Source organism: Mus pahari, chromosome 12, assembly GCF_900095145.1.
Source record: "Mus pahari chromosome 12, PAHARI_EIJ_v1.1, whole genome shotgun sequence".
NCBI classification, from domain to species: Eukaryota; Metazoa; Chordata; class Mammalia; order Rodentia; family Muridae; genus Mus; species Mus pahari.
Genome location: NC_034601.1, coordinates 35,228,811 through 35,243,200, shown reverse-complemented (window position 1 = coordinate 35,243,200; position 14,390 = coordinate 35,228,811). Strand labels below are relative to the sequence as shown.

General features: G+C 37.6%; 1 protein-coding gene across 2 annotated transcripts in view; it reads right to left on the bottom strand.

Annotated features, from left to right (window-relative positions):
* Lsamp (limbic system associated membrane protein) overlaps window positions 1-14,390 on the bottom strand; it is a 2,126,592-nt gene that overhangs the window by 1,771,413 nt on the left and 340,789 nt on the right. The window lies entirely within an intron of this gene.

The window sequence follows — 14,390 nt, the reverse complement described above, 5'->3', positions numbered from 1 at the left end:
TACTACCCTCTTAACTCCCCTCCCCATGCCCTGAATAAACTCTATTCTATACTATACCTTCATATGGCTGGTCCCTCAGGGATGCCTCAGCATGGGCCCACTGAGAAACCCCTTTTCCCAATACCTCACCACACACATCCATAGAACATAACCCCTCTATCTTTTTATAAACACACCAGTGATGTCATGGTTGGCTCATGTGTTTCCCTTCTTCATTGCTGACCTATGAGCCCTTTCAAGATGGGAATCCTTTCCAGTCTATGCCTATCCAGTCTCTTTCACTTCCCTAGAATTTAACAGTGACTTGTTTATAACATATGTTTATTTCACTATTCTGAAGAAGATGGTGAAAAGTGTGTTTGTAAGGGAGGAGGAAGGGAAAGGACAGGAAAGTAAAGGTAGGGTAAAGAAAAAGGAAGCAGGAGAGTAAAGAGAAGAACATGAAATGGGAGGGAAGGAAAAGGAAAAAGAAAACAGAAATAAAATGAAAACAAACTTCAGAAGTTAGTAAAAGGGAGAGCTCACATCTAGGAAGTTTGAACCAGTTTTATTTGTCTTGAGATACTTCTAGTATTGTAGCCTATGCCTGAGGGTTAGAAGTGTGTGTGTGTATTTGTGTGTGTTTGTGTGTGTGTACTACATAATGAATATGAAGAGTAAAAATCTTCAATTTGACAGCTCCTTTAGTAATAGTAAACATATTTTAACAATCAGCATTTTATATTTTCAATAGGCTATAAATAATTCCTGTATGTATTAATCAAAATTTCAGTCATCAAAAATGAACTTATTAATGTTCAACTTATGAAGAGAAACAGGGAAAGACACAGGTGTTTGACATGGAATTTTACTGTGCAAGGCATTGAAAAAAATCTTACTAAGTTACACATTTAATTCTTACAATAATCTATAGCTTGCTCTGGTTCAAATATAGAAACAGTAGTACTCCACACATAGTGATGTGCCCAGGCTATGAAACTATTAGCATTTCAATTTGTCTGATCTGTTTGATGCTAAAGAAATTGAACTATCAGGATATAATCATATATCTAGTCATAAGAGCAAGTTTCTTTGCTTATTCTCAAAGTCACTATTTCTGTGCATTTTCTGCCAAGTATCCAAGAGTTGAAGAGAGAATAGGCATTCTTCTGGCTGGCTGTGGTCACATGAAACATCTACTGGAAGGACAACAATCATCTTGTATTCATATGCTTCTTCAACATCAACACATGGATTTATTTTAATCCATGAGTGGCATGCCAGTGGGCTTGGTTAACTATAAAAATGACTCCCAATGCAGTAATTACTCTAGATTCCCCAGCTATGTACACTGTCATAGTTTACTATAGCTGAAATTATTTACACCCCTAGTAAACAACTCAGGTTTTCCTTTCACTTTTAAACTCTGAAAATTTACCCTCGAACAAGCAGAGGGATGAAGTGCACAGAATTTTATTTTCTTGCAAAAGAATAATAATTTCAGCATGCAAAAACAGTGTTAGCTCTTTCTGCGGTCTTAATATAGAAAGCCAACTTCCTTTCTGCCCCAGGCTCTCTAGGGACAGTGATGTCTTTTGCTCATTTGGCTTTGCAATTGTTTCTAGAAAAGTCTAAAAAGGAAAGGATGTCCTACAGTGATTCTAGGTTAGTAAGGCTAACTTACCCTTCTTATCTTGACTCATCTAAATATTAAAGCTTTAAAGTATGATCATGACCATTCGATTACAGACACGATGCAATTTCATTAACTTAGAAGCTCATAGAATATTGTAGATTAAACAACTCTGATAGATACAAATTCTCCATCCATACATGAGGGAACTGAGCCCTGGGAATGAAAGTTACTAACTCAATACTATAGAAATAATTAACAGTAGCTCCTGTAAAACTCAAGCCCCTTGCTCCCAGGTTCTGCTGACTTCATAAGCAGGTATTTCCAATTTTATTCATTGTTTGGCTTTCAATGAGACTGTCTGGCAATGAATTTTGAATGATATTTAGGCAGACAAAATTCTGAATTATAACTAAGACTTTAGGTTGCCAGCTGGATACAGTTCAGCAAGACACCCAACTGCCATTTAGAAGCTGAGCAGTGTGGAAGAGGCCAGGGCAGCTCAGATATGCCTATTCTCATCAGTATCAAGGAGCTGGCATGGATCCTGAGTGGCAAATATCGTCTCCAGCATAATGACACTTCACCGTTCCGGAGAATAATACAATGGTTTTAAATTTGGATTGTTTAGAAAAAAAATTTAAGGTAGCTAAGTCTCTTTTGAAAGATTTTACAACAAAATTTGGTATTGTTCATTTAATTTAAGTTGCTGTCTGTCCTTATTGTTCGGGGTAGACTGGTGAAAATTTAAGAAGTACTGTTCCTTGCTTTTCAAGCCCTTCTTAGGCCTATTTTTCAGTGTTTATCCTTAGGCAAGCTATTTAGTATGTTTTCCCCTAATTGTTTTTAAATTTGAATTCATACATTAAATCTTTTAAAGCAGTTCTTGGGATATATTAAGACTCGTGTAACTATTTATAAGGTAAATACTTTAGGGTTAAGGGTCTGAGTATAGAAAGAAAAGATAGGTGCTTAAAAATAGACTGGAGACATCATTGCAGCTTCAAGGGACCTGTGTTTTCCTAGCTCCTTTTCCAGGATGGTTCCAAAGCTTTACTCAGTTGCACACCTTCTAGGAAGAAATACGTTTGCATAAATATCCAAATGGCCAAGTGACTTCTTTCAAGTCACTAGGCATTCATAGCCATAGCCTACCTGAACTGCAGTTCTGCTCATTTAGCCAAATATAATTGTTGGAAATTACCTGAGACTTCTTCATCTACAATAAACACTATTGCAAACCCTGAGGTTATACTGTAGTTTTCAGGTAAAGTGTACAGAATTGTTTTATAAGATGATTCTTGCTCATATCCTCTTAATCATAGTAGTGAGGTAGTAGATTGAAGCTATGGTTGCCAGGGTGACTGCCTCTGGAATTCATGATGATTTTTTTCCCCTTTATTCTAGAATACATCTAACCCAGAACACTGAGTTTCAAAAAAATGTGATGATTAGGGTAACACTAAAACTGAGCTTCAGAAAAATTAGGAGACAGATCTAATTAAAGAGATGGTTTCTTGATCGATACTAATGGAAAGGCCAGGAAGCTGAGTGGATTAATGACATCAAACTAAATTTCTTCCCTTTCATTCTGAAAAGGAAAATAAAAGGAAAAGACACCACAGTCAAACAACTAAATTTCTCACCATCATTTACATATTAGTAGAGAAATATGGATATATTTATTACTGTCTGTCTTAGTCAGGGTTTCTATTCCTGAGCAAACATCATGACCAGGAAGCAAGTTGGGGAGGAAAGGGCTTATTCAGCTTATACTTCCATACCTCTGTTCATCACCAAGGAAGTCAGGACTGGAATTCAAGCAGGTCAGGAAGCAGGAGCTGATGCAGAGGCCATGGAGGGATACTCTTTACTGGCTTGCTCAGATTGCTCTCTTTAAGACTACCAGCCCAGAGATGGCACCATCCACAAGGGGACCTCCCCCCCATCACTAATTGAGAAAATGCCTTACAGCCGGATCTCATGGGGGCATTTCCCTAACTGAAGCTCCTTTCTCTGTGATAACTCCAGCTGTGTCAAGTTGACACAAAACTAGCCAGTACACTGTCTCTCTAATTTTCCTACTGCTTTGGTAAAATTAATCTCTGCTGTTTGTCCTTATGTTTTTTAGGCAAATTCTCTAAGAATCACTTCTGAGTCTAACTTGTCCAGATGAAAGTAATCTTATGAACATTTCTAATAATTTTATAATTTCTTGAATAGTTTCATATTTCCTTGAATTTAAAAAAACTAAATTTAATATCATAAAGGCATTACATGGAAATTACTGAAATTTAAACTGTTCAGAAAGTGTCCATTATGTTTAACAGATTTTCAAAGTAAACTCTTTCATAGCTCGGATTCTATTGACTGTAATATAGAACATAGTATTTTCAACTGATTCAAAATTGGGCATGAAATATTACATTGGACATTGTTTTTTCTTTAGCTGATACCTCTTAAGTTTCTAATTTATTAATTAAAACCAAGTAACTTGAGGATTCCTTGGGTGTAAGTACTTTGTTTACTCACTTGTTACAGTAGCTTACAAGACCCTGCCTTATTTCTTTTTCCAGTAAGTGTGATTAGCTATGGGAAGCAGCTACAAAGGTGAGAAATTTGGAGGCATTTTACTGACTGACTTTCTGGAACAGAAAGTGAAGAACCAAGAGGAAACTGGTTAAGAAGGAGAGCTCTTCCTGTATCTTAACATTCACCCCCAGTCAGAATGAATAAGCAACACTTTCTAGTGATGTGCAAACCTCCAGGAAGTTTCTGTCTAGGAAGCCATGTCTTGGTAGGGAGGTCTTAGGGGCAGTTTACCTCCTGAATCATCTGTGACAAAAGGGGATAAGCAATAAGCAAATAAAACCCGAAACTAAACCTTTTACAATGTCATGAATATGTCAGCACCTATTTTTAAATCCAGATAATCCTGTAGATTTCATGTTAAAGAAAGTCTGAAGATGCTTCTGAATGGGTAATAATAATTGAACATGAAAGGAGGAGCCCATATCTAACTCTCCTGTTCTAGGCAATGTGTAAAACTTGTCTGTTATGAGCACACAATGAGAGCAAAGGCAGAGCATGAGGTGATGTGCTGTTTAGGAAGGGAAATGACATCGACACCCTTGCTACAGGACAGAGATGCTGTGTTTTAGCTGTGTCAAAAGCCAAACCTTCGAAGACATCCCTGTTGCACGAAGGTCTGGAAGGAGGGGGAGATTATTTGTTTTTAAGGAGCCATTTGAAACTTAGAAAAAATTTGAAACTCTCAGCCTCTCTGATGATGGGGTTCTGAGCAGTATGTTCTAGCACAGACAGTCTAGGTCCATTGCCTCCAAGGAAAACGGCTTTCTATTACTATTTTTTCAATAAATTCTACATATAAGAGAATGCATCTCCTAGTTTACAAAAAACGTTATGAATGCCTGCTTATTACCATACTGCTCTGAACGCCTCCTGGATCTATCCTCTATCAGTATAAAAATGGAATTATTCATTGCTATGGACCATCAGACAATGGATTTTGGATGCATTTTAAGCTGAACTTAATTATTTTTACCAAAACTTGGAAAATAGTTTATTTATGTTTGGGTGCTTGCCAAGGCTATCTGCCAGGGCAACATATCTGACTGATCCAGGCTGACTTATTCCTCCCAGCTTCCCAAGTTAGGATCCACTGCTTAGGAACATCAGCTAATAGGCTTTTGCAGGTTTCTCAAAAAATTAATTACAGTAGATGTAAATTAATTGCTAAGTAGATAAAAGAATTCCCAATGAATCTTCAACTTTTAAAGCTTAGAATGATGTTGTTTCCTATCAGCAAGTAGCCAGGGCTTTGGAAAGGTCTTTAAATAAGAAAAGTCAGATAAAAACCTTACTTTATTCCCAGGCTCACTTTCTTCATTGGATAACACATACTTAAGTCAACAAATATTGAGGGAGGATCTGTAATGCAATAAGCATTCAATCAGGCACTAAAGATGGAAGAGGAAATAGAAGTCCCTCTACTCTCTTTAATTTATGAAAGTATTACACAAGCACATATACTCACTTTCCCTATTAACAAAATTAGAGCTACTAAAACTAAATAACACCTTTTTATTTGGGGGGGGGTGGCATGTTGTGGAAGCATAGGACTCACTATGATCTAAAAAAATAGAAACATGGTGGCTTTCTTCAGATTCCTGGTTTAGAGGCATTAGTATAGCAAGTGGACCCAACAACTCAAATGCCAATGAAAGACATACACCAAGGGATCATTTGTCACAAACCCCATAGTACATATTCATTTTACAGAAAAAAAAAAAAATCTACAACTGTCAAATAATCCAAACAGACTTGGTGTATGGTGTAAGACAAGCAGCTAGGATGCTGTGGTGATTTCAGGACCGTTGGTTTTAATTCCATTGGATTTTTCTGGCCTGGATATGCAATACATTAGTCAAAAAAGCAATAAACTATACCAAACTAACCTGCCTAGGAGAACAATAGACGGATTCTCCCTAGAATGCAATGCTTGAACTAGATACCTACTTGATAAATTGAAACACCTGTTGATTAAAACAGAGATTGCTGAATATTGAGAAGACAGCAATGAAAAAAGACAAAAGACTAAATATATTAAAACAGAAGGAGCATGCAAACAAAACAAAACAAAACAAAACAAAACAACAACCAGACACTTTTCAGGGATGCCTAGAAAAGGCTATAAATTAGCAAAAATCTAAACTATGTAATGTATTTAAAGAAGAGTTGTGATAAGGCTCTCAAGCAACTGGAGTGACTGCTGACAGAGTGGATCTAGGCTGGACTAGTTTTAATGAATAGAGGAAACGGATTGTAATTAGTAGCACTCGTCTGGATAAAATGACTGTTTGATAATTTATTTAAATTGGTTCCCCCTTCCTTCCAATGGTGTGTAGAAGTACTTCCCTAAAGAGTGAATTAAACTTAATTTTGTTTAGAGGCTTTTCGCGGTTTTTGAGACGTGTTCAAAGCTAAATGGCATCATTTTGGATTGCTGTAAAGAAGAGGGTGAGAATCGGTTTTTTTATAACCCTATTTATTGACTTAGCAATTTTCAAGATTTTGTATAATAATGAAAGTAATTATAAGCTAGATTGTCAAATCTTGGGAGATATGCTGAGCATATTTGAATTATAGATTAAATGAATTGTCAGATGTACAGAGAATAAACAACCAGTAAACACAGAAAAAACAAGAGAAGGAGATTTGCTTCAGGCCACAAAGCTCCTGATAAATTGTTGCTAGAAAAGCAGTACTCACACAAACTCTCATTTACTTAAGGTGAAATACACACTGGTTAAAACATTATCAGAAATCCATCAAACTTAAAATGTGAGAAAATGATTTTTAATCATTTTGAAAGTATCTCATTCATTTGTGACAATTCTATACACATTTATTAAAGAGTACATAGTGCAAGAGTATGTAATTATAAATATAATGAATATTAACTTTTTCTGAGAGCATACCTTTGAGTTACTTACTCACATGTGATATAGTAATGCAAACATGTAAGCATACACTGCTATGAAGAAGTTCAATGTGCTATTCTGGAATCTATCTTTTCATGCTCAAAAATATATTTAGGCAATGTTCTAAAATAGCCAATACTATACCAGTAGTATATATATATATATATATATATATATATATATATATATATATATATGACTATATGTATATATACATATAACTATATATATGTATATGTATATATAGTTGCCATTTTAAAAACTAAGTCAAGTTTAAAAGTCGAGTATAATCTGTGCTATTAATTAATAGCTTAATAAATAATTGGGGTGTTTGTTTTATTATAATGCCTTTTATAAAGCATTTGCCCATGGATATGTTTATAGCTACAATATTAGCTAGACTGGTATTCTAGGAATAACGCCTCTAGGTTAAATCCACACAGCAGTGGACTACAATGTGAATTAATGATCAGAGCAGTTCAATTTCCAAATCTTTGTCCAATTTATTGTGTAAACAGTGTTTTATTCTTCCTCTTCTCTTCAATTCTCCTTCTTTCCCTTTTGTTTTTTTCTTATCCTACCATCTTTATCCAATCATTGACTCTTCTCCCCGTTTATCTCTATTTGTACATTCATTCATGACCCATGTTCACAAGCATTCATTCATGATCTGGGTTCATAAGCATTCATTCATAATCTGTGTTCAGGAGCATTCATTCATGATCCATGTTCACCTGCCACTCTCACTCCCTCATTCATAAGCTGCCTATTTAGCATTTTCTAGTTTTTCTAAAACACAAATCCAATAGCTAGGAAAGTGTAATAGAAGTAGAAAATTTTATATTATTATGCATGTGAAGTTTTATCCCTAATACCACTGTGAACAATTTTTTTAAATTTACCATACTGCTTTAAAACTTAGTTATCAAACTGATTTATAAAATTTGTACATGCTGACAAAGGTAGGTTGTGATATAACACATATACACACAGTATAGAACACTCAAATAACAAGAAACATTTCTACCAACTCAACCATTTGCTGTTTCTTTCTAGTGAAACATTCCAAGTTGTTTACTCCTGTGTAAAAATATTCAGGATGTAGCCACCTTCTTAATTTTTTTTCCCTGCTGTAGACAGTTCTCTGCACTTAAAATCACCACCTTTATACATATTTTTATTTTGTCTAATTGTTATAACACATATAAAACAAGTGTTTATACTCAAGTTTCTAAAATATTTCCTTATTCTTAACTCCAATGTTTCTTGGGACTTCATTTTATTTTTATATTTTATGTTGTTATCTTTACTCTTGTATATTTGGACTTTAATATGTGTGAGGTAGGAATTTACTCATTCTTTCTATTGGTATCCAGCATTGTTGAAGATTTGACTAATTTACGTTTGTTACTGATCTGAAATAAAAATAAAATGACATTGAACAACTCTAAAATATCATGTGACATTTCTTTTGTTCTGAAGTCCATCTTTAAAATAAACTCAGAAGCATATGGGAATATTTGTCCTACTAAACTTATTTATTGATTAAATCACAATATTTCACTATTTACATCTGTTAAATCATAATATTAACCACTGTAGCTCTATGATATATAATAATTGGCAGAAGGTGTATTTTAAGTTTCATGTGCTGGCTTCCCTTCCTGTAAGTCTGGCAGCATGAAGGCCCTGGAAAAGATAGCCTGGGCTATGTAATGAATTCTATCAAAGACAACCTGCTCTAGAAAGTCAGATTTTATGTCCCAAAAAACAAATCAAGACAATGAAAGGAATGGCACAACTATCCTCTAAGTCATCTGGTTTATGGAGTTGTCCTAGCATATGGAGTAAATTGTCACAGTCAAAGGCTTTCATTAAGAAAATGATTCAGAGACATTTGTCTGAATTTACAGTGTTTGCCATTGACATGTTATTCTACTTATTTTTCCTGGTGATAATGTATGAAGACATAAGTAGTCAAAATCTCTTGCATATGATTGTTTTCATTCATCTATTCTTTCATTAGGGCACTAATATCTTGAAAAATTATTACAATTACATGTTCCATTTTTTTAACCCAGTGAAACCATCCTCAAGTTTAGAAGCCAGCTTGTGGTAAGGAGCCTTTCCTCAAACACCTCAGCCTCCTGGGGTTTTGCATTTGATCCTTTGTGCCTTCCTTGCCCAGTGCCCTTGAATAAAATAGCTAGAGGGATCTTCCTGCAGAAGCATCATTCCCTGAAGTGACTAGGGAGCTGCTTCCTTCACAGCTGGCAGTGTATGCCTGCATAATACCTGGATGCCAGAAGTGCTCTTGAAGAACAAACAGGCAACCTGTTTCCTCCTCAAGCTGTAGCAAAAGCTGTCAAAACCACAGGTGCAGGAGGAGCCACCCTCAATCAAGTTGTTTACATTCCTCCTTCATTTCTTGCATTTGGCAGCTGAGGTTGAGTCTGGCCTCTGCAGCTGAGACAATGTATCTCTTAGGATTTAAGTCATATGGATGGTGTTGAAATGTATCCCTTTGCATCCAGACATTCACAAGTGATGGAGTTAAAAGAATTTGGGCCAAGTTGCACAGTGGTTTTATTCAGAAAAGGAAAAGGATGCAAAGCAATTATACAGTTTCTATTTCTCTTAGAGATCTTTGAAATATTGTTTGGAATTATAAGCTCCCCAGACAGACAGCTGATGACTGGCATTGGAGGCTAAAGGCTTGGAGACAGGGAGCTGCATTTATTGTGATTTTAAAGGAATATTTAGAATTACCAAATTCACAGATTCTCACAGTAGATGGTATGAAAAACATTAATATAGAAATTAGCCTTCCCTATTATCTTTACAATAACAACCTCAACACTCCCATGATAAGTCTCATAAAATATTGTCATTTGCATAAATTAATTCATAATTCTTATACCTCTATACCACAATTTGGGCTTCAGCTTACAAAGTGATTATTACATTTAAAAATTGGCCATTAATTTGATTCAGTCAGAAAGAAACACAGGCATATAAAGTTAAGTTCCCATATTTTAGAATAAATTAAATCTAAATAATTTTTAATAAAACGTGCAATATGCAAAACTCTAATGACACAACTCTAAGAAATAAATTATATAGGAACTAAAATTGACAAATATTTACTTAATGATATTTATCTCTTGAAAAGTAAGATAAAACTTAGGTTTCTCAAAGTATCAATTTAATATTTTCATTGATTTGCATCAACTTAAATTTGTTCAGCATATGTATTTGAATTTTAACATTTTGAGGGGAGAGACAGGAACTGACCATGTAGCCCTGGATTTATTATCATTCTCTATGTAGATTACGCCGCCTTCAAACTCCCTGGAATATGCTTGCCTCCGCCTCTGGAGTGTGGGGATTGAAAGCAGGCACCTTTTGCCTGGCTTATTTTTTGTTTCTGAAATGAAGTTTATGCTAATATACTCCGAAGTGAAACCAATTTTCATTAACATTAATAAAAATAAACTGTTTGGGTCCTGTTCGAATATTTGAATATGTTTTCTATGTAAAACCACCTTTTAAAAAGATAATAATTTAGTTCTAGTATCACTTGAAAGAAAAAATAGCTCCATCAGGTTTTCTCATCAGTTTCTTACTTAATTAAACTACATTTTAAATAGAAAGAACAGTTGCATTATAATAATATATCTCCTCTTTGTTCCCCACTATGTTTAGCTGCAATACGCTGTACTCACTGATGGCTCAGGACATTATGCAACATGCAGCTCAAATATAGCATCAGATATTGTATTCATAAATGTATAGTGTTAAGGGCTTAGAACTCCACCAACAATCTTTCTGTCAAAAATGTATCTTAAATTATTAGGTTTTCTACCATGAGGGGACTTCTCACCTGTCTGCTCTGTTCTGCCTGTGAAGCTGTGATTTCAATGCTGGGGTGAGCCCTAATGCAACTGAAGATGTCAGATGTCCTCAGGGACAGAAGGGAGACCCTGTTTCTGAGAAGGCAGAGGCTCAGACCAGCCTTCTGTCATTCGGCAACGCACACACAGCTGTGTGTAACCTGTCTGCCTCATGAATTATCTTTACTCAGCCAAAAACATGAGGCAATTATTTTGAAGTTTCCAAGATCCCAGAGATAACAAAATACTGCAATTATCGACCCTGGCTTGGTGTCTTCCTTCTTTCAGGTCTAGTATCTGTAGATAGAATGCTTCCTAAGTGCTTTCTGAAGGCTGGCTGACCTTCCTAAGGTTTGGGCACTTGAAGCAGTAGGGGAAGGCTGATCACTAGCAATTTTTGTTGAGTTGATGTATCGTCTAAATCTGAAATCAATATCATGCATTCGCAATTTGAAATTCTCAAGTCCACTCATGAAATGATAGGTTTATTCTTATCAAGTAGTCAGCTATTTGAACTAATCCAGAATTCTAAGGGTATGGTGACCTACCCACAAAGCTTAAAAAAAAAAAAAAAAAAAAAAAAAAAAAAAAAACAGGAAAGAGAAGAGGGAAGCAATATAATTGTATTTTAATTAAAATTTTAAAAATATCAAGAAACAACTATAAATATTTTTAAATAATGTATATATATGTTTCTGTCACTGTGGAGGAACATGCCTGTATAAGTGCAGATGCCCCCAGGGTCTACGGTATGGCATCAGATGCCATGGAACTGAAGTCACAAACAGTTGTGAATGCCAGGAACCAATGCGGGCGCCTCTCAAAGAGCAGTATACACTCTTTAAAAAAAAAAAAAAAATTAGATATTGACTTTATTTACATTTCAAATGTTGTCCCCTTTCCTGGTTTCCCCTCTAAAAACCCTGTATCCCCTCCCTCTCCCCCTACTCACCAACCTACCCAAAACTGCTTCCTGGCCCTGGCATTCCCCTACACTGGGACATAGGGCCTTCATAGGACCAAGGGCCTCTCCTTCCATTGATGACAGACTAAGCCATCCTCTGCTACATATGCAGCTGGAGCCAGGAGTCCCATGACATGTACTCTCTGGATGGTAATTTAGTCCCTGGGAGCTCTGAGGGTACTGGTTAGTTCATATTGTTGTTCCTCCTATGGGGTTGCTAACACCTTCAGCTCCTTGTGTCCTTTTTCTTTTTCTTCTTTTTTTTTTTCTTGAGATATTTTCTTTATTTACATTTCAAATTTTATCCCCTTTCCACATTTCCCCTCCCAAAACACCCCTATCCCATTCCCCCTCCCCCTGCTTGTTAGTACCAGGATACTGCAAGCCCTGCCTAACCATGTGACTCTTTACCTGCATTGCCAGGACAATGACCTTCTATCCTACAATCCACATGGCTCAGTTCCCGCCCTCACTGGTGTGATGTCATTTTCTGTATAAGAGAGGAAACCAACCCCTCCTCTCTCTCTCCTCTTCTCTACCCTTCTACCTGCTTCGCTGCCCGCCCCCCCATTTCCCACATAATAAACCTCTCCCACGTGGAACACCTGGGCCTGGTCCTCTGCTTGGTTTATCTGCCCAAAATATAAAATTGGTGCCGAAACCTGGGAATAATTGATCAAGCAGAAAAAACCAGCAGCCACACCAGTGCCTGGTGTGTATGAGGGGCACACAGTAGACACAGCGGCAGGTACCGAACATGGCATCCACGGTAAGATCCCCCACTGCCTTGTCTTGTAGCCAGTGCGCAGCTCGACTCCAGCGGCTCAGCGGCTTGGCTCACAACTTCCCCTTCCCCTCTCTGAGTCAGAACTCTTGGTGGGCCCAATATACTAGCACCTAAGCAGTTGCTTGAGAAACAACAGGGACTCACCCAAAGGCCAGGGGGGAAGAAGAACAACTGCCTGCCATTTTTACCATGTGACCTGCCGCTGTCCTGGGGCACAGACACCTCAAACTAAGTCAGCTGTGCTATTCCCACATGCCTTATAGGCCAGGGGCTTCCACCTTCCCATTTGGTTCGCAAAAACCTCTCACACAGATACTGGCATACTATCGGCAGGGCCTGTAGGCAGGGAGTAGCCTCCAGTTCATGGAACAGAACCTGGCCAGCTCTGCCCAAGGACTAAGAGGCTAGACCCAGCCGACATAGCAGAGACACCACCCATGATCTCCATACAGGCCCCCAGCGGGTCGGAAGCTGCTCTTTCCATACAGGCCCCCAGCAGGTCGGTTGAAATTCCTGGTCAGGGTGGAGCACTTTGCACAGTAAGTCCCGGACTTACTGGGTAGCCACTAGAGGTCCCCGTGAAGACTTGGGTACTCTAGCCTGGCTGATTTCCTTTTTGGTTTCTGAGTTGTTCTCTGGGACACCAGTAAGAATACCAGAAACCTCCAGAGCATGGGCAATCACGTGTCTTCAGAGAAAACCTTGAGTCATTAAAGTTCACCCCTCCTTTAAAGGCATCAAAATTGATATCTCTTTGCAATAAAGTCTAGACTCAGTACTTACTAGATAATGGTTCTCGATGGCCAATTAATGGTACCTTAGACCCAGTTGTTGTAAGGGATCTTAATACATACTGTCAGCAAGCTGGTAAATGGGAAGAGGTTACCTATGCAAAATCTTTCATCTATTTTTGTTCCAATCCTGCTATGTGTTCTTCCAGCTCTCCAACTCAACTCCTGTTAGCCATGATGGTACTGGGTACTGGACCCAGCTTACAAACCACCTCCCTTCCGCCATAGGCCTGCTTCTGTGCCATTTAGAACCCAAACTTCTACCTCGGCTTCCCCCAACTGAGACTCTCCAAGGCCTGTCACCTCTAGCTCTCCTCCTCCTTCTGCACCAACTGCAGGCCCCTCTAAGCGCTCTACTTTGGCACCTACCTTCACACCACTTATTACTCATTCTAAGGCCATGACTAAAGCACCAAGCTCTCCACCCCTAGAAGAATCTGACCCAGCAACTGTCCTTCCCTTAAGGGAGGTTGCAGGGGTAGATGGTCTGGTCAGAGATTGGGCTCTTATAATTCTAATCCCTTGCCTTTATCAAAGAATTCCAGTATATCACTCAGTCGTACAGCTTGACTTTTCATGATATACACGTGATACTTACTAATAATTTGCTTCTTGAGGAACATAAGCAAGTTTGGGAACAGGCGAGAGCGCATGCAGATGAGATTTACCAAACAGAGCACATCCAATTGGAGCAGAGACAGTGCCTGACCTGGATCCTCAATGGAATTATAATTCCCCAGGTGGTACTCTAGCCAAGGACAGGTTTGTTACATGTCTTTTGATGGGTCTGAGGAAAGCAGCTTTAAAGCCAGTAAATTTTGAAAAACTTCAAGAGGTTA